General features: G+C 40.4%; 2 long non-coding RNA genes across 3 annotated transcripts in view; one reads left to right on the top strand and one right to left on the bottom strand.

The window, feature by feature from the left end:
- The window catches only part of LOC117977452 (uncharacterized), a 40886-nt gene that overhangs the window by 11575 nt on the left and 4620 nt on the right, over positions 1–24691 (bottom strand). Inside the window, exons 3-4 of one of the 2 annotated variants that reach the window (XR_008622626.2) lie at positions 15522–22821; positions 12223–14019 (exon numbers count right to left, since the gene is read on the bottom strand). The exons of the other annotated variant lie outside the window; for it this stretch is intronic. This is a non-coding gene — a long non-coding RNA (uncharacterized LOC117977452). Of the gene's footprint in view, positions 1–12222; positions 14020–15521; positions 22822–24691 lie in introns of those variants that run through there. 2 annotated transcript variants of the gene reach the window in all.
- The window catches only part of LOC130541146 (uncharacterized), a 36727-nt gene that overhangs the window by 9252 nt on the left and 2784 nt on the right, over positions 1–24691 (top strand). The gene's annotated exons all lie outside the window — the stretch shown is intronic.

A 24691-nucleotide genomic window follows, 5' to 3' on the forward strand; every position in this document is an offset into this window, starting at 1 on the left:
TCCTGGAAGCAGTACTTAGAACACTGGCTTTCTGTTTCCCTAACAGCCCCACTGTTGCAGAGTTTCTCTTGGCGAGTCAGTTCTGGGATGCTCTTCTAGAGACATTCCAAATCATTTCTTACCTAGAACTTATTTCTTCAGCCCTTCTAATGATTTCATAAGCTTCTGATTTCCTGTCTCACATACGCTCCCCCCCCCCTCCGGCGCCTTTAAAAAAAATTAAACTGCATTAGTTTTTTTGTCACCTACATTTGAGCCCTTACTGGCATATTGGAGTGGCCACATCTCTAAAGGAATCGAAGGCTCCCATTTGGCTCAATTCTTCTCTGACTTCTTCAGGCTCTACTTCCAATAGCTTCCTTTAGATTTTCTGCTATTACCAGATGGCTTTCCCAAAATTAGTGATGGCTAATTTTATTTGTCAATTTGACTGGGCCAAGAAATGCTTAGATGGTTGATAAAACATTATTTCTGTGACGGAGTTTATGGATAGATTAACATATGAATTGGTGGGCTGCGTAAAGATTACCCTCCGCAAGGTGGGTGGGCATGAAACAGTCCGTTGGGGGCCTGAATAGATTTGTGTATGTGTGTGTGTGTGTGTGTGTGTATGCGTGTGATGGAGTCTCACTCTGTCGCCCAGGCTGGAGTGCAACGGCGTGATCTTTGCTCACTGCAACCTCCACCTCCCAGGTTCAAGTGATTCTTCTGCCTCAGCCACCTGAGTAGCTGGGATTACAGCCATCTGCTACCATGCCCAGCTAATTTTTGTATTTTTAGTAGAGACAGGGTTTCACCATGTTGGCCAGCCTGGTCTCGAACTCTGAATAGATTTTTTAAAAGGTGGAGGAAGACTGAATTCTCACCTGCCTCACTGCTTGAGTTGGAACATCAATCTTCTCTTGTTCTCAGCACTCCTATTCTCAGGCCTCCAGCACTGGATTGAAATCTATGCCACTGGTTCTCCAGCTTTCAGGCCTTTGAACTACATCACTGGTGGGTCTCCTGCTTTCAGAGGGCAGATTGTGGAGCTTTTCAGCCTCTGTAATCACATGAGCCAATACTTTAACATCTCCCTCTCTCTTCTTTCATCTGTTCTATTGGTTCTGTTTATCTGGAGAACCCTGATAAACTAATATACCCTGCCTCTTGCTACATACTGTGGTCAGATTTATCTTCTTAAAAGTAAATTACTAATCATATTTCTTGTGATTTCTAGTTTTAAAATAGTGAATATAGAGAGTATTTCTTCTTTGTCCTCTTGGAGATCACCCTCACAGCAACAAAGACCACCTGGAAAGAAAGGAGCTGTCCACTTCTGATGAAACCAAGGGACATCCATAACCCTAAACCACAATATATAGAGAATAGCTTCCACATGCAGTGAAGATCAAATAAGATGAGGAAGCACAGGGAAAAGATGCTCAGAGCTGCAGATATCAGGATAATATTGCCAAACACATTTCTCTAAATACCCGGCACACCCAGAGGGCAAACCCAGCAAGCCCTTATATGGAGCAATGGAAATGGTAGTGTGGTTGATGTCAGGAGCTTTGGTGGCCCAGTTTGGCCTAAAGAGAAGACAGGACTGAATTAAAAAATTCACATAGACGAATCGTAAATTCAGAAGACAGTCTGCATGTAAGGCAAGGCAGACAAAACATAGCCATCCCCCACCCTTTTTTTTTTTTTGACCGAGCAAGTTGAAGGATGAAATGACATTTACTGGGAAGTGGAAACTGGTGGAGATGGAAACCAGTTGGATGAGGTCAAAAGAGAATGAGAGGTGAAGAAGTGCCCCCATGAGTTTCACGGTCTCAAAAAGCAGAGCTGCCAAACTGGCCAGCAGCAGACCTTAGACACATGAGTGAGCCCAACTAAGTGCAGCAGAAGAACTAGTTAGCTGAGCCTAACCAAGATTGATGACCATGAGTTTTGCTACAAAGGGGAACAGAGTAATAGGGTAGTGGCTGCAGGAAGATGTGACTGAGGAGCATAAGCAGGTTAGTGTGCTGACAGTAGTTATCTATAGGAGAGATTTTGATAATGTAGGAATAAGGGAAGACAAATATGAAAACTATTTTCTTTTTTTAAATTTCTATTTTTTAAGATGGAGTTTCACTCTTGTTGCCCAAACTGGAGTGCAATGGTGCTATTAAGGTTCACTGCAACCTCTGCCTCCCAGGTTCAAGTGATTCTCCTGTTTCAGCCTCCCGAGTAGCTGGGACTACAGGCATGCTACCACGCCCAGTTAATTTTTGTATTTTTAATAGAGGCGGGGTTTCACCATGTTGGTTAGGCTGTTCTTGAACTCCTGACCTTAAGGGATCTGCCTGCCTTGGCCTTCCAAAGTGTTGGGATTACAGGCATGAGACATGGTGCCGTGGAGGTGAGACAAGATGGGATCCATTGTACAGGAGAAGGATTTGGCTTTTGATGGGAACATGTGCAGTTCATCTTTGGCAACAGAAGGAAACACAGTATATGAGAATGAACCTGATAGTTTCATGTATGTGGTGGAAGGAGTATGTTGGAGTTCTCATTGCTTTTATTTTTTCAAATAAAGAAAGCATCATTATAAACTGAGAGTAAGGTAATGAAAGAGTTGTGGGAGATTTGCAGAGAAATAAGAAGAGGCAAAATTATTGTCTAGGAGGGCAGGAGAATGAAAGAGCTAATGAAATTATGATTACTGAGTGCTTTTAAAGGGCTGATGTGAATTTAGGGGTGATAAGCTTAAGGTGAACCCAGGCAGCATGTGTGTGTGTGCGTGTGTGTGTGTGTGTGTGTGTGTGTGAAGTGGGAGTCAAATGGTGGTTGAATCAGTACATTGAAAGTCCTCATTAAATTAAGTAATTAGTGATGTTGAGATAATAGAATGAATGAGCAGGAAAGCTCAAAGAAAGTAAGACTAAAGATGCCTGAAACTGGGTTCAAGAACGTGGGGTGGGTGCAATTAATATTGATGATAAGATCTACCTGTGATTATAAGAATGAGGAACTAAGTTAAGTGGAGAATTAAATTACTGAAATAGAATAGACAGAGAACCTTGGAGACCATGGTACTGGGAAGATCACACATAAGAATATTGAAATTATGGCTGGGTGTGGTGGCTTGCGCCTGTAATCCCAGCACTTTGGGAGGCTGAGGTGGGTGGATTGCCTGAGGTCAGGAGTTTGAGACCAGCCTAGCCAACATAGTGAAACCCCATCTCTACTAAAAGTACAAAAATTAGCTGGTTGTATTGGCACACGCCTGTAATCCCAGCTACTCCGGAGGCTGAGACAAGAGAATCACTTGAACCCAGGAGGCGGAGGTTGCAGTGAGTCAAGATCATGCCATTGTACTCCAGCCTGGGCGAGAAAGTGAGACTCTGTCTTAAAAAAAAAAAAAAAAAAAAAAAAAAAGAATATTGAAATCACTCAGAATACTACTGCAGGGAGTTGCAATGGCCTTGAGGCTAAAATCCTTGAGGGATGAAGGGGATTGGCCTAGGTTTGTATAGATGACTACAAAAAGGAGAGGTAGTGAGTGATACAATCTGAGAGTATAATCTTCAAATCCAAGTTTTTTTTTTAAGGGGAAGGGGTGTAAATTGTCTAAAAAATGCAACAATAAACAAAAGGGACAAACATCATACCTTCATGTTCAATGATATAGAGGAATATGGTGAAGATCAGCCACTTTTGGAAAGCTTTGTAGGAGATAAACTGTCCTTAGGTGTAGCCAGGTTTCACTTAGAGGAGGAAGATGAAGGGTAATTCAGAGATGTTGAGAATATAAGAGATTTTGCTGATAATGGACTATGAGTTCCAGAGGACATTTTCCAGAAAAGAAGATAGGTGAGTGGTTAAAGAACATATTTTGCCATGTGGAATTGAGAGCCCAAATGATAAGCGATGATATGCAGAGAATCTTAGAATTCTGGTGGTATCTAACATAAATAGGAATATAGGGATGATGTGGATTTCCAAGGAAGTTTGTGGTGGTGAGGTTGGAAATGTTTTCTTTGCATGTAAGTAAGTGTGTGTTGAGGGGGCGGTGGTTGAACCGTTGATCTTTTCAAGATCAAGCAAAGTTCGATGGCTTTATAATTCTATCATAAAAGTAGTAAACTTTAAAAGGCATTTTATTACTAGGTTTTAAAAAACACCCCAATGAAACAATTGCCTTCATAAAATCAGAGTGTAAAATGGCTGTACAATAGTTCATAGAAAATAAGGTAAAATAAAACAAAAGTTTAAATATGTACTGGCAGAACTCAGGAAAGGAATAAAACTAAAACCCTCACAAAAATGAGGTTTCCTATTGGAAGAGACACATAAATAAAGACAATGCTTGGCTAAAAACATAATAAGTGACCGCGAGGAGAGGATTAAGAAAAGTGATTTAAGTAAAATGTACAAGGACAGAGGGTTAAAATGGATTAGAAAAAAAATGATGGCAATGGAAGATGAATAAAGAAGATACAACATACATGTAGTGGACATTTCTATTTTGTTTTTGAAGTTTGTTTTAACATGGTGATAAAATATATCCTGAAAATAAAACAGAAAAATAATTATATATAAACACACACACACACACACACATATATATATGCATATTTATATATGAAGTGACAGACATACCCTGGAGACATTGGCCTACAATGATAAACCTTGAGACATATATTGGTTAGGCTTACTAGACTTCAAAGGTAAGAATCAATACTTTAGGCAACCAAGGAAAGTATCAAGTCACTTAAAGTTCTCAGTCTTCTCCATGGCAATTCAGATCTGGAGAGCAATGAAGCAATGCTTATAAAATCTGTAAGAAAAAAATGATACTTTTTAAAAAACACAGCAGAACTGTTGCTTGTGTATAAGGGCAGAAGACTGATATTCTTGAGCATGCAATAGCTTAGAGAATGTATTTCCTGAGAAGCCACTAGAGGATGAACTTCAGAATGAAAGCTGGAAGTATGGAAATAAGACTTATGGTGAGTGTGAAATTCCGTGTAACAGTGGGACCAAGACTAAAGTAAATTTGAAGATTATGATTGCAGAACAAAATCTTATAAGCTCTCCCAGTGTAGAAATGATTTTATTAAGAAAAGCTGAAAGGAGAAGAGGGAAAAGAATGGTAAAAGATGTCGCTATGTACGCTGCCTTTCTAATCCTTCATAGCCAGAGGTTAAAAGATACCATGTCACAGATGTAATATTTAAACATATAATAATCCACTAAAATATGGTGGTAAGGAACAAGAAGGGAATATGGTGGGGAGTTGCCAGGCATGGATTAGAGAATAGAAGAATAAGTATTGAAGAAATAATAGTTATAAAGACAACCACTAGAATAATAACAACCAAAAAATCAAACCTTTGAAAATATCAGCAGAAAAACATGTCCACTCAATTAAAGAAAGAAAAGGAACTCAGACTTTTGAATGACAGATTTAAGAAGCTTAAATGATAAAAGCAAAGAATAATATTAAATATGGTTGTTTGGAGATGGGAAATGCTTTTCCCATTCTTAACGTTTTCTTCCATGTGGAAGCAGCTCAGTCAGTTTTACCACATTTGGCCTCTCTCTGCCTCTTTAGGTACTTTGCCCTAGGAAAGGTGAAGTGATTTCTCTATTTGGTAAATAGGAAAAGTGAAGTTATCATGCTCAGCTCAGCTCTTTCTGTTTCTCCTTGAACATGAACTGCCCTTAGGGTAAATGAGTTCTAAGCAGCTGCTTGGGGCAGTGAGTCTTATGTCTGCATAGGGCTTGAAACCTCTCCCCTGCTGGGATAGGTGTCTGAGAGGGTACATCGCTTAAATTCTGGATTTCAGAATTAGAGGGCTCACCTGTCTAGGATTAGAACTCTTAGAGGTCTCATCTGTCTGTGAATAGAACTCATGTCTTCCAACCTAGTCTTTATTGATAATAAACATTATATTTTGGCCTGATATTCTTCTTCTTGTCTCTCAACTTATTTAGTACACAGGTGTGGAAAGATACTATGTCTTGGACCCAATCATAAGATCCTAATAACATTGATGCGTTGAGGTTTTTGAGGGGCCAATTCAATGAGTGGTTATTTCTACTGTCTTAGGACAGAGTCTGGCACATTGTAGGCACTTCATAAATTGTGGTTAAATTACTAAGTGACAGAATTTTAGAATTTTAGAGGAAAATGGCAGCTAGTTGGTCTCTGATGTGGCTTGAAGGTGAAAGGATGGAAATGCAGGAACTGTAAAGTAGCCATTTTCCATCTTGCACACAGAGCAAAGAGACATGCTTTTTTTCAGAGACAAAAGAATGAACCAGATGCTGCAGAGTTCAGCCGGGATGAGAGTTGTTGGGGTCACAGGGGAGATCGAGTTGTGGTTATCTTATTTCTTGTGGGCTTTTCCAATTTCCGGTTCCAGACCCTCAGGGGACTCTTCTGGGCTCTGCTCCCTTGGCTTCTGTGAGATGTCCTTGTATATTCCTAATAAACTCCTTCCCTTCCCCCTTTACATTTTTCCTTTAAGCTAATTTAAAGTGGATTGTTTCACATGCAGTTGAAAGACTCTTAACTAAAACCTGAGATGCTGAAGTCCAGAGCAGCTGGAGAATGCTTTCTAAGTTTACACACTTTTGAGAATTTTGAGTCTGGGCAAATAGCCAGAATGCTCTGTAGGCAGAGCAAGGGCACTTTCATGGCAAAGAAATAACCACTGGGTTTTCCTCAGCTGACTGTAGTTCGTGAGTCTGAAGTCAAACTCTCACAGGACCATCAAACTTGGAGAGAAGCTGTAGAATCTAGGAATATTTTATAAGATGCAAATGCTAATATAAAACAGTTAAAACCCCAACTTCCCACCTCATGAATCATCAGCAAAGTGTAGAGCTCCTGAATGCTAACCAGTTGGATACTACATCAATTCTACTCTGTAATTCTCTACATTCTACCAGTGTCACAGATGGAGTCCAAAAACAAAATAACGGCCTGCTCCATTCTGATTCAAGTTCTCATTTGCCTGTGCCCTGCTTTCCCAAGAGCCTAGTGACTGATTGCAGACCCTTGATTTCTGTGAGCTTAGACCAATAGGTATTGCAGGCATACATTCTGGGCTGAAGATAACCAGAAAGCCAGCAACCCGATGGGAGGAACATTCATTGCACAAGCTGAGAGTGAAATGAGCTTCTACATAAGGTGGGTAAATAATTCCAGTTAATAATTCAATCCAAACTTTTGTTGAATAAAGTGAGGTTGTCACCCCAGCACCCACACCAATGTCTGGCACCCAGCAGAGGTGCAACAGATATTTGTTGAACATTGAATGAAGTCTGTTGAATCTTTGTAATTTTTCTCGTATTTTCTGTTTCTCTCTGTTACCACAGTAACATCTTCATTTACTTAAGCATTTATGTGGCTGATGCCTAGTTTTCCAACTAGAGAAGTTGCTAGGTTGAGGGACAGTGTCTATTCCATTCCTGTTGCAGTAACAAAATACTGGAGACTGGATAGTTTATGAATGATAGAAACTCATTTCTCTCAGTTCTGGTGGCTGGGAAATCTAAGGTCAAGGTGCCATCAGGTTTGGTGCCTGGAGAGAGGCTGGTCTCTGCTCCCAAGGTAACTCCTGTGGCTGTGTCCTCTGAAGAGGATGAACATCATGTCCTTCCATGGCAGAAGAGCAGGAGGGCAAAAGGGGTCTAGTTAGCTGTCTCCAGCCTTTTCATAAGGTGACTAATCAATCCATGACTGTGACGTGCTCATGACCTATTCACTTCTTAAAAGCCTCACCTCTTAATACTTTCATACTGGGAATTAAGTTTCAACATAGGCCAGGTGCGGTGGCTCACACTTGTAATCCCAGCACTTTGGGAGGCAGAGGAGGGTGGATCACAAGGTCAAGAGACTGAGACCATCTGGCCAACATAGTGAAACCCTGTCTTTACTAAAAATACAAAAATTAGCTGGGTGTGGTGGTGCGTGCCTGTAATCCCAGCTACTCAGGAAGCTGAGGTAGGAGAATCACTTGAACCCAGGAGGCAGAGGTTGCAGTGAGCTGAAATGGCATCATTGCACTCAATCCTGGGCAACAAGAGCGAAACTCCATCTCAAACAAACAAACAAAAAAAAGTTTCAACATAAATGTTTGAGGGGCCATAAGCCCTCAAACCACAGCAAACCACATTTACATTTTCTCATTATTTTTTTCCCAAGTGCCTAGCACAGTGTTTGCATATTGCCTGATCTTGATAAATATTTGCTGGATGAATACATGCTGTCTTGATTTACAATGTGTATGCTTGGCAACTACCGGGCTCAGAAGGCTGAGTGTTTAATTTGGATGGAGGTTTATGTCCCTGCCTATGGCCATTTGACAGATCTCTTGGCAAGGATATGAGTTTTCTCTCTTTTCTCCTGCCTAGATGCTAAGGGATTGGCACCCTAGCACTTGGCCTGTTCCTTCTCTTCTGCTTGGAATGGAGGGGCCAATCTTTAGCAAATCAGGATCTGCCAAAAGTAAAAGCAGCAATCCTAGCTGTCTGTCCCATCAACAAGAGGAGATTTATTATGTAGGACCAAGGGGATATGTGTGACAGCAGGAACACTGCACAAGTCATCTGCAGGCAATACCATCTGGGGTGCTGTCTCAGCTCTGTGGACCTTCTTGTTTGCTGTCACTTTTGTATGACCAACTGGGTCTGCTCTTAAGACTCTGCAGTAAAGCTGGAGAAGAGAATGAAAGGTTGGGATTCTGCTGCTCAAGAAACCCACAGCACCCAGACCTTGCAATGGGCCCCGTTTCTTTGGAGGCTCAGGAGAAACATTTTGGCTATAGTAGGATAGAGTTTCCTGCCTTTTTCTCCCCTTTTTTTCTTGCTTTTATTCTTCATACCTGATCAAAAGGGGACCTCTTAGCATAATAAGACATTGCATTTATGCTTTATAGGGTGGTCAGCATCAGCAAGAGAGAGGGTTTGTGTCTTGTTGGGGCTCTCCTCTGCATCTTCATGGGCTTCATGATACAGATTGGAGGGAGACAGCTGAGATGGACCTTTCTGGCCTGAACACAAAGGATTACATCAGACTACTCTTAACTAAGAGTGGAATGGGCATCATTGGGGAAAGTAGTGGAAAAACTAGGAGGGAAACTAAGGGATTATGGATTTTAGGAGATCATGAAGGCAAGAATTGGCACTGATTGGAAGGTGATTTACATTCACCAGAACTTCATTTGCAAGTAGCAAAAACTTAGTTTCAAATAGCTTAGGAAAGAAAAATATAAGATGGATGAGGGATTTACTGACACAGATTACTGAGAAGCCTCAGAGGTAAAGGAAGCATTTAGGCATGGCTGGATGCAGGGGCTTAGGAAATATGACCAGGAATTAGTCTTTATCTCTTGACTCTGCTTCCTTCTACAAAGGCTTCATTCTCAGGGAGGTTTGTTCCTTCCTTGTGTGGACAACAAGGTTCTGGCAGTTTGAGACTGACACCATAGAGTTTCCAGATTTAGCAAATAAAAGTAAAGAAGGCTCTGTTGAGTTGAATTTCAGATAAACAACAAATACCTTTTTCAGAAGAAGGAGGTCCCAAGTAGTATTTGCACTGTCCTAAATATCGCATGGGATCTTTATTTATGCTAAAAAGAGTATTGGACATTCTGTATTTTATCTGGCAACACTATGACATCATCCTCACAGCAATGATTTCAGAGGAGACATCATGGTTCCCTCTCTCACAGGGTCTGTCCTTACAATGGTTCTGATAAGTCAGCTTAGGTCATGTATTCATCCCTGTGGTTGGTGAGGTGGGACCATGTAATGAAAGACCCCAGTGGGAGAGGCAGTTCAGGAAGTTAGCAAATCTTTGTAAAACAGTGCTTTGTTCCAGGCCCCCCTTCTACGTGCTGGAGATTCATCTGTGAACAAGACAGAGAGGTGCACGGCTATAAGAAGCTTTCTTTCTAGTTGGGGAAGGGTTGGGCAGGCAATGAGCACATACACTTATAAATAAATAGGATAATGTCACATACTGAGAAGCAGTATGGAGACGATAGAATAGGGTATTGTAGGAAATGTCTGTGGCTGTGTGTGGGTTGAGTTTTTCCCCACCTCCCCCAAAAAGGATGTGTCAAAGTTCTAATGCCCAATGCATATGAATGTGGATTTACTTGGAAATAAGGTCTTTGCAGATGTAATGATGTTAACATGAGGCCATATGGTGTTAGGGTATGCCCTAATCCGACGAATGGTGTTCTTATGAGGGATATTTAACACAGACACAGAGAGGACAGTGCCACTGGAAGTCATGCAGCCACAAGTCAAGAAATGTCATGAATGGCTGGCAGCCACCAGAACCTAGGAGAGGAGCATGGGGCAGGTTTTCTCCTAGTGCCTTCAGAGAGACATGGCCCTGCTGACACATTGAGTTTGGATTTTTGGCCTCCAGAACTGTAAGTGAAAAAACTTATGTTTTTGTTTTGTTTTGTTTTGTTTTTGTGATGGAGTCTCGTTCTGTTGTCCAGGCTGGAATGCAGTGGTGTGATCTCGGCTCACTTCAATCTCTGCCTCCTGGGTTCAAGCAATTCTCCTGCCTCAGCCTCCTGAGCAGCTGGGACTACAGGCACACACCGCCATACCCGGCTAATTTTTTTGTATTTTAGTTGAGATGAGGTTTTATCATGTTGGCCAGGATGGTCTCAATCTCCTGACCTCATGATCCGCCTGCCTGGGCCTCCCAAAGTGCTGGGATTACAGGCGTGAGCCACCATACCCAGCCAACTTATGTTGTTTTAAGTCACCAACTTTGCAGTCATTTGTTTCAGCAGCCCCAGGAAACTTGTACAGTCACAGAAGTGTGGGCTGGGTGGTCAGGGAAGAACTCTCTGAGTAAGTAACATTTGGGTTGAGGCCTAAAGGATGAGGAGGGTGCAGCTCTGGGAACAGCTAGTGAAAAAATACTTAAAAGAGAAGGAAGAGTAAGTGTAGAGCCCTGGGAGTGGACATGGCAGCACTGGGGCCAGTGTGGCAGGAGTGTAGAAGAGAAACCGCAGAGAGGGGAGTGCCCTCAGCAGGGCAGGCAGACCTTTAGTAGAGACTCCTGGGTAACAAAAGTTGGTTTGCATTCTAGTTCTGCTATTTCCTCATTGCGTGATCGTGTTTCTTAACTTCTTGGAATATAGATTCGAGTTTCTTCAAATATAAAATGTCTGTCCATGGAAATGCTCCTGAATCTATCAAGTGCTAGCTCCTAGGTCATTCTGGTTTATTATTTCTGTGACCTTGGATTTCCTATGAAATTTGAAATTTCCCATCCTAAACCCACTTGGATTTTTACTGCCTTTCGTCATCATTTGCAATCTGTTTTAGCCATACCTTCTAAAATGCCTTGGTATTTAGAAAGTCCATGTTCTCTTGACTTCTAACAATGTCTTTGTCCATTCCTGATTCTGCTTTTACTGTCCCCTGCAGGGTGCTTGATGGCTCATGGCTGTGAGCCTGGCTCCATTAATGCAATGACAGTAATAATTTAGGTGAGTTAGCTTTGGCACTGAGACATCCATAGTTCTTTTGGGACTAAATAGCTTGCAATTGCACAAAAGCTAGGGTTGGGGGATTCAATGTGTGGTGTGACATGTTGCTGACTTGGATACACAAAGTTGATCCCCTGACCTTGTCCTCATAAGCAATACAATGCAGCCAACTGGCCCAGATTCATGAAACAAACCCTTCTCTCATATTGAATAAGAATGGCTTTTTCTTAAGCCAGTGGTTCTCGAACTTGCACAAGCATCAGAATCACTTGGAAGGCTGGTTGTAGCACACACTGCTGTTGTTCACCCTCAGATAATCCGATTCAGTAGGTCTGGGATGGGGCCTGAGAATACGCATCTCTAACAAGTCCCAGGCGATGCTGACGTTGCTGGTCTGGGGACCACACTTTGAGAACCATTGTCCCAAAGTATCACAGAAAGAAGACGAATATCAGAAATCTCATCACACCAATGGGGGGTTGAAAGTAGGTTGGGAGTAAAAGCCTCCTGGAAGATGCTTCCTTCTTTGTTAGGAAGCAAGAACTGATTGTGAAATGTATGTACCTAAGCCCTCAAGAAGCTTATAATTTAGAAGACAGAATAAAGAGAAGAATTAAGAAAGACTCCATGGACAAGACATGTTTGGACCAGAGAGACAGGTGAGAAACGACGGGGAAAGATATTTCCAGTGCTGGGATCAGTGTGGGTGAAGATGTAGAGGCAAAGAAGCATGAGAGATCATTGGCAGTTCCTTGGTTTTAGCCAGAACAACAGGTTTCACGTGTTTTTGACCACAAGCCACAGTAAGACAAACACTTGACCTTGTGTACTCAGCACAATACACATTTTCCACTGTAGTCTTGTGTGTATACATTTATATTTATCTCCAACAGACCTTCATGGAACATTTACCATTGTATATACAGAATGCCCTAAATTTTCTATTCTGTTCCATATGGTTTTACAAAATCTAGAATATAGTTTTATTCCATATAGTACATCATGGGGAGTATAGCAGAGTGTGGCTTCTGATACAAGGCTCTCTGGGTTCAAGCCAGAATTAATCACCTTGGACAACTTATTTAACCTCCCTGGGTCTGTGTCCTTATCTGTAAAACAGGGATAGCAAGAGTGCTTATTTCCCTAGGGACAGTGTGAGAAGTATGTGAGTCTATGCAAAGTATTTGGAATGGAGCCTGCTATATAGAAAGCCATATACATATTTGTTCTTTTGCTATAAATTTCATTTTAAAATGCTTTCGTCACATACTTCATTGATTTCATGACCTTCTCGATGAGCTGCTGCCTGCAGCTTGAAGGACTAGAACTGAGGTTGAGGTAGGTGGGAGTGGAACAGATGGGTGATGGAGGTGGGGCATGTGATGATTTGGGATCCACAATACAGAGGCTCTTTAATGCTGGAGTGAGGACCCTGGACTTTGATCACTGGGTAGCTGGGGGCCATGAAAGATTTTGTTTGGGCACAGTGGTGTGATCAAAGCTGCACTGAGGAACATTAATCTGGCTGCTGTGTGAAAGCTGCAGGGAAGTGAAAATACCCTGGTTAGCAGAGAGGAGACAGACTGAGGTCCAGGCGAGAGGTGATGTGGACCCTCGGTGGGAATGCAGAGAGAAAAGGAACATGAAAGGAGCTCTAGAGGCCACACCGAGAGCATCCACCACCAAAGAAAAAATGGCTCCATGGGCTGGCAAGCCAGTCGGAGCTCTGTGGTCTCCCTCTCTACTTGAGGACAGCATTTGAAGAACTGCATCTCCCTGTCACCCTAACTGAGAGAAACTTGAGTGGGACATTAACTTCCCCTGAAGATGCAAATGGAATGGGAAGTCCAACACTGAAATGCGTTCTTTGTAGCCCTGCCAGAGGCCTAATCTGGGTCCACTCCTCAGCAGGTGCTTGGAACTGGCAGCAGTTATGCCAATGGGTGAACAGATGAGTTATTCAAGTGAGAGAACATTTCCCAGGAGAGCAACTGGAGTCTCTCTGGATGCTGAAGAATAATCCTCAGAAGTTAAAGCAGCATCTGTAACCAAATCTTCACAAAAGATCTGCAGCCCGAATTCAAGTTGCTAATGAGATCCTTGTTTATGATGTTAGATTCTTTCAGAGGCTTAGTGGGGGGTAAAGGAACTTGAGTGAGTGGCGAGGAGAGACCGACTCCTAAGAAAGTGGGTAATTAATCTTCTCCAAGGCTTAATCACATCCTGTGGTGCTGTGAGTTGGTCTTTTCAGGAGCCTGTGATATGGCAGGGTAGAGCAAACCCTGTTGTAGGTGGAGAAGACAAAATGCAGCTGTGCTCTGTGTATTCTGCAGTGGTTTTCTCAGATTCCTCTGGAACATTTATGGCTACAGCCTGGTCAAGAGGGTGTGGTGCTGGCCTCTCAGAGCATCCTGTGCTGCGGCACTCTATCCAATGAATGAAGGCAACTCCCACGTCTCCTCCTTGAGGGTTTCTTATTCGGTCTCTTGTTGACACAGGCTTGTTCTTTACCCTGGATAGCCATAAAAAGAGCAAAGATTGAATGCTTATTATGAATCTGGTTCTGTTCTAATTTATTTACCATATTACTTCATTTATGGTAATCCTGTGTACTATATTGTCCCGTTCCATTTGAAGGAGAAGGAAACTGAGGCACACGTGATTTATGGAGTGTTTCTGAGGTCCCAGAGCACTCACTTGGTGGATCTGGGATTCAGACCCAGTCTATCTGACTCTAGAACCCACAATTTCACCTCCCTGGAGCTATCTTAGTCAGGATGTAGGAACTCGTGTTACTCTCTTCTCCAGGTGGATTTTGACATCTCACTCTTCCTGTTCAGGTCTTCTCTGGCTTCCAAGGTCCTCTCCTAGTTGGTCACTTTATTGTGCAGGTAAAAGGCTGGAGATGACAGCCTCACCCCAGCACATAATTCCTGGTCCAATCCAATGGAGCCTCATCTTCCTCTTTTGAGAATCGGGACACAGAGAATGTCTTCCAACTTGGCTGCACCCTAGGAGGTTGGAGGCAAATCCTTCCATGATTAGTCCTAGGGAACTAAGGTTGGGCAAGATTAGAAATTTTTCATGGATAATATTTTAGAATTGAATGGACAGGTGGAATTTCTATGGGTGTAATCCAGACAACAGACACAGAGTGCTCCAAGTGACTTCTAAGAAGCCCCTCCAAACCTAGAAAATTATATTCATTCATTCATTTATTCACACATTTATTTAGCATTTACCATGCACTGGCAACTCTGTGATAGGCACTACGGAATTGATGAATGAGATATCATTCCTGCCTCGTGGTGACTACAGTCTAAAGGGGAGACAGACACTATAAAAAAGAATAAATATAAAATCAAAAATTGTCAAATGCAACGAAGCATCACTTCCCATTATGAATAAGGGTGCCTCATTTTTGTGGCCTAGTTAAGAAAGGAAGGGGTTCATATCAGGATATTTTCCATTATATTCACTACTGTTTTTGTCATCCATTTGGATAAAAATATTTCCAAAATGTTCACTTGGTGTGTAAGAGGATAAGGTTCCAGAAGGAGCCCCATCCATTCATGATCCCAGACTCAAGCCACATGTGGTCAGTTACCTAGTGATTAAAGGTGAAATGAGGGCCTTCCAGAGGGCCCAACTCTCTAGTCCCTCTGGGACACAATGTGTGCTGTAGACAAATGCTGAGAAAGTAAAGATGGACAGTCAGAATAAAAAGTATTTTGTACCTCTGTGTGCCAGTGTCTCTTCTGGGCACTTTGATGTTTACTATATGTCTCAGATTTTCTCTTTAAAGCTCTGTGACCCAAGCATATTTTCCCCATTGAGGGGTTTGGAATTTAAAGACATGAATGAATTTCCCAAAGTTTTCAAGCTGGCAAAGGGTAAAGCCAGGATAGAAAAATCTAGATCTTTCTGACTGGAAAGTCAAATATTTATATTATAAATTTCTCTTCTCAGCTGAGAAGAAAATATGGAAGAAGAACATGGAACTAAATCACTTACAGTTTTGAGTATGCAGAACACCATCCAGGTCAAGGTTGTTTCATGCCATGAATGTTAGGAGTTGTCACCTATGTTCTATTATCTGCTTGACAGTGTCTGTCCTGTTGTATAATTCCATCACATCATGTTGTATCGCAGTGTATTGCATTGCAGCTCATTCTATTCCCTTTCATTTTTTTTTAGACGGAGTTTTGCTCTTGTCACCCAGGCTGGAGTGCAATGGCGCGATCTCAGTTCACTGCAACCTCTGCCTCTTGGGTTCAAGCAGTTCTCCTGCCTCAGCCTCCTGAGTAGCTGGGATTACAGGCACCCACCATCACACCCAGCTAATTTTTGTGTTTTTTAGTAAAGATGGGGTTTCACCATGTTGGCCAGGGTGGTCTCGAACTTCTGACCTCAGGTGATCCACCCGCCTCGGCCTCCCAAAGTGCTGGGATTACAGGCATGAGCCACTACACCCGTCTGAACAAGTTTCACAAGTCATTCAACAAGTCTCTGTGTGCCAATTTCCTCAGATGTTGTCCTACTCTGGGCACCATACTGGCCTCTTATCGGAGGCAGGGTTTCTGTGGTCTATCCATTTTGTTTAGGCTGAAGACAGGATCATTCAGGCTCTGTCGGGCCATTTTGCTATAGCTCAAGTGTTAGACATCACAGCCAGCTCACTGGCAAGTTCCATTGTTTCAATTATAAAAGCAGCTTGTTACCATCCTTAGCAACCCATCCGCATGGACAAGTTGAAATAAGTGCTTTTAACACTCATACTCTTAAGACTGATGTCCATTTATTAGAGAATCATATGTAGCTCATTCCTCCTCATCTCCAATCCTTGGTTCTGGGGTGTGATAGTCTCATGGGCTAGAGGGTGTCTCTCCAGGAGCAGGTGTGACTGGAGGCTCATGTGACCATAGTGAGTGCTCTCAGACAGTGGTTTTTGTGAGGGGAAAAAGAACAGAGTCAAGTCAAGCAAACAAGCAGAATGTACACCTCATCAGTGCTGCATGTGACCACATTCAACCACCTGTCTTCTTCCTGCGTCTTTAATCAGAAAGAGAAGGCGACTTGCTTTTTACCTCCCATCCATCCCAAATTTGCCCTCACAGAAATGAGGGCTTGTTTGTTTTGTTTTCCCTTCTTTTTAAACTTAAAAAGAAATACTTTAAAACTTTCATAAAATTGCAAGAAAATAGTATAAATAATTCTTCTACCATTTGTATTCACAGTTCCCCAATTATGAATATTCTTTATCATTCTATATCTATATATCTATATCTATATCTATATCTATGTATCTGTACCCGTTAGCTTTGTCTCTTTGTCTCTTTACCCATTAGCTTTGCCATTCCATATCCGTTACTCTGTAAGTATGTATCTATCTATCCATGTATTTATTTCTGAATTATTTGAGATCAAGTTACAGGCGTGAAGTCCCTTTACCCCAAATACTTAAGTATTTCCTTAAAACAAAGACATTATCTTACATAATCGAGTACAATGACCAAAATCAGAAAGTTAACATTGATTTAATGATACTTATCTAACCTACAGATCTTATTCAAATTTCACCAATTATCCTAATAATGTACTTTATAGCCAAAGCAATTTCTGGTCTAGAATTCCACCTAGAATCATGTGGCACATTAAATTGTTGCTATCTTTTTAGTGTCTTTTAATCTGAAACAGTTATTCACAGTTTATCATTCATGAATTATTATTGAAGAGTATAGACCAGTTGCTTATAATAGAGTACGTTTCAATTTGAGTTTGCCTGATGACTAGATTCATGAGGTTATGATTTTTTTTTCAGCAGGAATACCACAAAAATGATGCTGTGTCCTTCCCAGTTTGTCTGTTGGGCAGCATATGATCACCGGTTTATTCATTAGTGGAGGGAGACTTCTTTCTTAATGACTCAACTTCATTTTTTTTTCTTAGTACAACAAGCACCAATAGCACAAAGGCACACACTTTGTTTAGCCATTGCTAGAAATTCCAAGACCACTTTGACTTTCTTAAAACACTACTTTCAGTTCAGAACATGAACATAAAACATAGCTTGAAGCTTTCTGTTTTCTTTATCTTCTGATGTGAGACAGTCACAACCAAACTTTTAAGAGATTTGCTCCTCTTGCTATTCTAGCCCAATGAAGAGATGGCAGGAATCAGATGAGATAGCAAATGAGAAAGTGGCTTGCAAACTGTGATGTGTAACAGAAATCCAAGGGGCTCTGATTGTGATGAAGATTATATTCTTCGATTTCACGGGGTAAAGGGGTTTCAGGGAGAATGATAACTGTGTGTTTCAACTTGATTGCATCATGGGATGCTCAGGTATCTGGTTACATGCTATTTATGAGTGTGTCCGTGAGGCTGTTTCCAGAAGAAATTAGCATTCAAATCGTTAGACTGAGTAAAGGGAATGGCTCTCCCCAGTGTGGGTGGGTATTATCCAATCCACTGAGGGCCTGAATAGAAAATAAAGAATGAAAAAGGATGAATAGAACCAAAAGGAGGATGGAAGGCAGGAGTCTCTCTCTTTCTCTTTCTGCCTGACTGCTTGGCTAGAACATTGATCTACCCTTGGTGCTCCTCCTGGTTCTCAGACCTTTGGACTTGGACTGGAATCTACACCTAAATCTGCAAGCTCTCCAGCTCTCAGACCTTACCTAAATCTATCTCAGACCATACCTAAATCTCTCTCTCTCTTTCTCTCTGTCTCTCCCTCTCCCTCTCTTACAGGGCAGTTGTTTATAGAATATCTCTCAATTTGAGTTTGATGTTTTTGAGAGACAGAATATCTATCTGTCTGTCTGTCTATCTATCCATCCATCCATCTATCATCTATTTATTATCTATGTATCTATGTATCTATCTATCTATCTATCTATCTATCTATCTATCTATCTATCTATCTATCTATCTATCTATCCTGCTTTTCTAGAGAACACAGACTAATGTAGGTGAGAACTAGGATCCCTTCCCCACTGAGAATTGTTCAGGGCCCTGCACCCCAGAGGAAGAACCTATTTCCTTTCTTTCCCCTGGATCCACTGCTCACCTTTTCTTCTGCCTACAATCCTAGAAGTTCAAAATCTTCCAGGAAGAATTCTCCAAGTTTGTCCTTGCTTCATCTCCACCAACCTGAGTCAGCGAGTTTTTCAACCTTGCTATTTGTACCCATGTCCAGGTTGTTAATATATATACATGCACTGTGTGCTGCTGGTCCCTGAGTGCTGGAGGGCATGAAAATATTAACTTCTGTTCATGCAGAGAATTTGCTATTAACTCCAATGCTTCCTTTTTAAAAAAAAATTTATTCACAGAAACCTGACAAGATCTTTACAGCTTTCTCCAGCTTATCAACCCAATTCAAATATCATAGAGGTTATTTTACCTTTCTTCACCCTATACTTGCAAGATTGTTTTAAATAGATTTTTCTCTGATTAAAAATAAATCACTCTCATGGTAGAATGTTTGGAAAGATCAGGAAAATCTAAAGAAGAAAATAATTCCTCAAATCTTAACTCCCTGAAGCCCTTATTCTCATCCTTTTTGGATTTATGATTCCAGTCTTTTTTCTTTTGGTACATTTTTTACAGATTTAGAATATTCAATATTCACAATATTGTTTGTATCTTTTCTTCTCAATTTACTAACTTTGTTCCCACTTCAAGGTACTGTTCATTCTCAGCTCGCCTTTGAAATAACCTGCTGACCCCAAGCAGAACAGAAGATAAGCACTAGGCTTATCCCACCTCAGACTGAACGGGAACTTGCTTGACTCATTGGTGGGTTTATATATGGGGCAATGGAAGGCAAAACACCAGAGAGTAGACACATTAGGATGAAATGTGTATGTTGTGTTAGAGTCTCTGCAATTTGACTTACTAGTTTCGTGATGCTGGAAAACGTTTTCTAAATATTCCACATCTCAGTTTCTTCTATTGTAAAATAGGGATAATTACATCAACCTCTGCAAGTGTGGTGTAGATTAAAAGACTCAATGCTCATAGCTTCTTCAGCCTCATAGTACACACTCAGTTAATGGTGATTCAATAACTTTCCTTATCTGTATAAGACATCTGAGTTTTCCTACGATGGACCCATTCCCCTTCTCTTTATTACAGTGTCCAATATTTTAGGAAAGCACTCCCAGCCTACTCAGTCATTGTGTCATAGGTAGCTGATATAACCCCTAGCCCCAGGGAAAGGTACCTACTCCCAGCTCAGTCATTGATAACATGATCTCTCTTTTACCACGATTGGTTCAGGATGGGCCTGTAACCCAATCTGAAAATCAGTGAGATACAGTTATAGAACTTCTGTATGACTTCTAGAACAGAGAAGTTCTCTTTCTATTTGCCTAGAAGCTTGGATCATGTAAGCATGGAGCTTCCAGGAACTTCTGCACTCTGGCCCTGCTGCTTCTACCAGTGTGGTGAGGACGTGGCTGATAATTAAGCAAATGCAATAAAGACCAGAGTTAAGGGATAGAAACTGATCCTGTCAACATTGTCTGACTAACTGGATCTAGCCTTACTTAAAACTAAATACAAATCTTTTCCTTTGAATGAACCACAAACAGCCACTCCTCGACCCCTTTTTAAATGCTGGCTTGAGTTGGTCTGTATTATTTGCAATCAAAAGAGATTTGATCAAGACACTTTTCTGACTTCTACTTTTCAAAATTTGAAGGTTCTATGAATCCTTCCTCGGAGCACATTAATTTGTGTCAAGAATGGTCCATTCAGGTGCATTAGGGCCAAGCGGTTAATATTTACTGAGAGTACCTGCCAGCCTGGGGCTGGATGCAAATCTTCACCAAAATGGAGACAGACACACAGGGTGCTTGAAAAAAGCACAATGTGAATTAACATCAGCCACCCTGTACGGCTTGATCTGAAGGCTGAGGTAGCAAAAGTTAATGAAGACCAACATGCAGTTTGACTTCTCTTACTATTTATTCCTAACTAGTATTGAAGGAATCTTTTTATTTTTTTAAATCACGTATTCTTTTTCAATTCTAAATCTTTCCCTTTCTCTCTCTTTTGCTTTAAGGAAACCCAGCTACTATGCACACCTCTTCTGTTTCACTCTTTTTATTATTGTGGTAAGGACATTTAACATGAAATCTAGCCTTTTAACAAATTTTTAAATGGACAAGATCATATCATTACCTACAGGCATGATGTTGTACAGCAGATCTCTAGAACATAGTCATCTTGCAAAACTGAAACTGAATCTGTTGAATAGCAATTACCTATTTCCTTTTTCTTCTAGACTCTGGAAACCAAAATTCTACTTTATGGTACTATAAATTTGACTATTTTGGATATTTCATATAAGTGGAAAAATGCAATATTTGCTCTTCTGTGACTGGCTTATTTCACTTAGCATAATGTCTTCCAGGTTCATCCACATTGATGAATATTGCAGGGTTTCTTCTTTTTCAAGGCTGAACAATATTCCATTATATGTATATGTAAATAAACCACACACACACACACACACACACACACACACACACACATACACACACACATATTACATTTTCTTTATCCATCTTTTATCCATCAATGAGCATTTAGGTTGTTTCCACATCTTGGCTCTTGCAAATAATGCTGCAATGAATGTGGGAGTGTAAACATCTCTTTGAGAACCTGATTTCAGTTCTTTTGGATGAATACCTAGAAATGGAATTGCTGGAATATGGTATTCTATGTTTAGCTTTTTGAGAAACCTTCATGCTGTTTTCCATAGCAGCTGAAACATTTTGCATTCCCACTAACAATATACAAAAGTCTCATTTCTCCATGTCTTTGCCAACACTTGCTACCTTTTACCTTTTGTTTGTTTGTTTTTTTGAAAACAGCCATTGTAACAAGTGTAAGTTGATATCTTATATGGTTTCGATTTGTATTTCCTTGATGGTTAGTGATGATAAACATCTTTTCATATACCTCTTGGTCATCTGTATGTCACTGGACAAATGTCTATTGAAGTTCTTTGTTCTTTTTTTTGTTCGTTGGTTGGTTTTTGAGACGAAGTCTCACTCTGTCACCCAGGCTGGTGTGCAGTGGCTCAATCTCAGCTCACTACAGCCTCCACTTCCTGGGTTCAAGCAATTCTCCTGCCTCAGCCTCCTGAGTAGCTGGGATTAGATGTGCCTGCCACCATGCCTGGCTAATTTTTTGTATTTTTAGTAGAGATGGGGTTTCGCTATGTTGGCCAGGCTGGTCTCAAACTCCTGACCTCAGGTAATCCACCCGCCTTGGCCTCCCAAAGTGCTGAGATTACAGGCATGAGCCACTGCGCCCAGCCTCTTTGCTCATTTTTAATTGGGTTATTTGTTTGCTTTTGTTATTGACTTATAGAAGTTCCTTACATAGTTTGGAAATTAACTTCTTAGCAGATATATGGTTTGCATTGCAAATATTTTCTTCCATCCCTTAGGTTGCCTTTCACTCTATTAATTGTTTGCTTTCCTGTGTAGAAGCTTTTTAGTTTGATGTAGTACCACTTGTTAACTTTTGCTTTTGTTGCCAGTGCTTTTGGTATCATATTTAAGAAATCACTGCGAAGACCAATGCCATAAAGCTTTTCCCCTATGTTTTCTTGCAGGAGTTTTGAACTTTCAGGTCTTATCTTTAAGTCTTTAATTCATTTTAAGTTGACTCCTGTGTGTGGAGTAAGAAAAAAGCAGGGTTTTTTCAACAGCATTTGTTGAAGAGACTATCTTTTCTTTCCCCATTGTGTATTCTTAGCGCATTTGTCAAAGATCAGTTAACCGTATACACATGGCTTTATTCCTGGGCTATCCATTCTGTTCCATTGGTCATCTCTCTCTCTCTCTTTTTCTGTTTTCTTTTTTTTTCTCTCTCTCTTTTGGACAAGGTCTTGCTCTGTTGCCCAGGCTGGAGTGCAGTGGTGCAATTACAACTCACTGCAGTCTCTACCTCCTAGGCTCAAGTGATCCTCCCGCCTCAGCTTCCCGAGTAGTTTTAGGATCATACACCATAACCAAGTTGGGTTTATCCTTGAAATGTATGAATTGTCTAACATACAAAAATTAATTAATGTGATACAACGATACAGCACATAATAGAATGAAGGAAAGAAATCATATGATCATCTTAATTGATACAGAAAAATCATTTGGCTGAATTCAACACTGCTTCATGATAAAAATTCTCTCAACAAACTAGGACTAAGAAGGATTTTAACTCACCAATTTGAAGGCCATATGTGAAAAGCCCATGGCTAACATCATACTCAATGATGAAAAGCTGAAAACTTTCCCTGTAGGATAGGGAAGAAGGCAAGGATGCCCGCTCTAGTCATTTCTATTAAACATAGAACTGGGAGTCCTAGCCAGAGCAATTTGACAAGAAATAGAAATGAAGGCATCTAAATTGGAAAGGGAGAAGTAAAATTTTTTGTTTACAGATGACATGATCTTATAATTAGAAAGCCCTAAAGACTTCACACATACACATAAACAAAACAGAACTAATAAAAAAATTCAGTAAAATTGCAGGACACTGAATCAACATAAAAAATCAGCTGTATTTCTATACACTAAAAATAAACTACCTAAAAAGGAAATTAAGAAAATAATTCCACTTATGATAGCATCAAAAAGAATAAAATACTTAGGGATAAACTTAACTAAGGAAGTGAAAGATTTGTACACTGAAAACAATAGAACATTGATGAAAGAAATTAAAGAAGACACAAATGAATGGAAAGATATTCTGGGTTAATGGATTGGAAGACTTAATATTATTACAGTGTCCATACTACCCAAAGCAATCTACAGATTCAATGCAATACTTATAGAAATGCCAATGGCATATTTTACATAAATAGGAAAAATAATTCTAAAGTTCAAAGGGAGTCACAAAAGACCCCGCATAGCCAAAACAATCTTGAGAAAGAAAAACTAAGTTAGAGGCATTATACTTCCTAATTTCAAAATGTTTCACAAAGCTACAATAATTAAATCTGTGTCATTTTTAATCTTGTCTTCTTCTAATTAGAACAGAGGTGCTTAGAGAAATGAGATATAATTTTATTTGTTGTGGTAAAGCCCTGTGATTTCATATATATATATATATATATAGTAGTTATATATTAGTTAGTGTTCACGGTTAGAGTACTACTTATATATTACTCTTAAGAATTCATTTCAACTATTCTGAAAAGGCCTTCTTTTTTTTTTTTTTTTGAGATGGGGTCTCGCTCTGTTGCCCAGGCTGGGGTGCAGTGGTACAATCTTGGCTCACTACGAGCTCTGCCTCCCGGGTTCATGCCAGTCTCCTGCCTCAGCCTCCCAAGTAGCTGGGACTTACAGGTGCCCGCCACTGCAATTGACACAGTTCTGTCCACTTACATTGGATCACTGATATAATACACTTAAATATACAACTAAATAAAATAGAGGGGCTTTAAAATCTATTAAATCTATTTTATATTGTAATTTAGGTATATGTCTATTTGGGGATGAATATTATTAATTATGAATGTTTTATTTGTGAATAACATGAAACGTAACCCAGGTTTAAACAATACCCACTTTCTGCCCTTCCCATTTAGAAGTGTGTTGTTGGTTCAGCTGCTGTGTAATACAGTCAAAGACTATGCGTCTTTTAATCTTTCTGTTCTACTATCCTTAGCAGGCTTGCTTTGCCTATTCATACTTATTACCTAATAAATGCAAAATGGTTGCTGAAGCTCCAGATGCCACATCTGTGTCCAAGGGGAAAGAAGGAGGAAGGAAGAGCTCCAGCAATCCGTCCCTTTAATCAGGAAAGCAAAACTTTTCTGAAAACTTTTCACCTATTTCAAAAACAGGGTCATATGGCAAAGAGAAGAACAATCATGATTCATCACTTGGGGATGGGCATGTGGCTACCCAGAATAAAATTGAGTTCTGTTAGAAAAAAAGGAATGGTGGAGGGGGCTGCTGAGTAAGCAACTAACAGTGCTTTGTGTGCCCACTTTTGAATAAATAAGTTTCATTTTTATAGGCTAAAAGGCACACATATGTCTATGTATGTTCTTATATATTCCTAAATATCAATATAAGCATCAATATTTAGAAATGAATTAACATAGGTAAAGTGTTTAGAATAGTGCCTATTAGGTGCCATAGAAAGATTTGCTATCA

Source organism: Pan paniscus, chromosome 23, assembly GCF_029289425.2.
Source record: "Pan paniscus chromosome 23, NHGRI_mPanPan1-v2.0_pri, whole genome shotgun sequence".
In the NCBI taxonomy this organism is placed as follows: domain Eukaryota; kingdom Metazoa; phylum Chordata; class Mammalia; order Primates; family Hominidae; genus Pan; species Pan paniscus.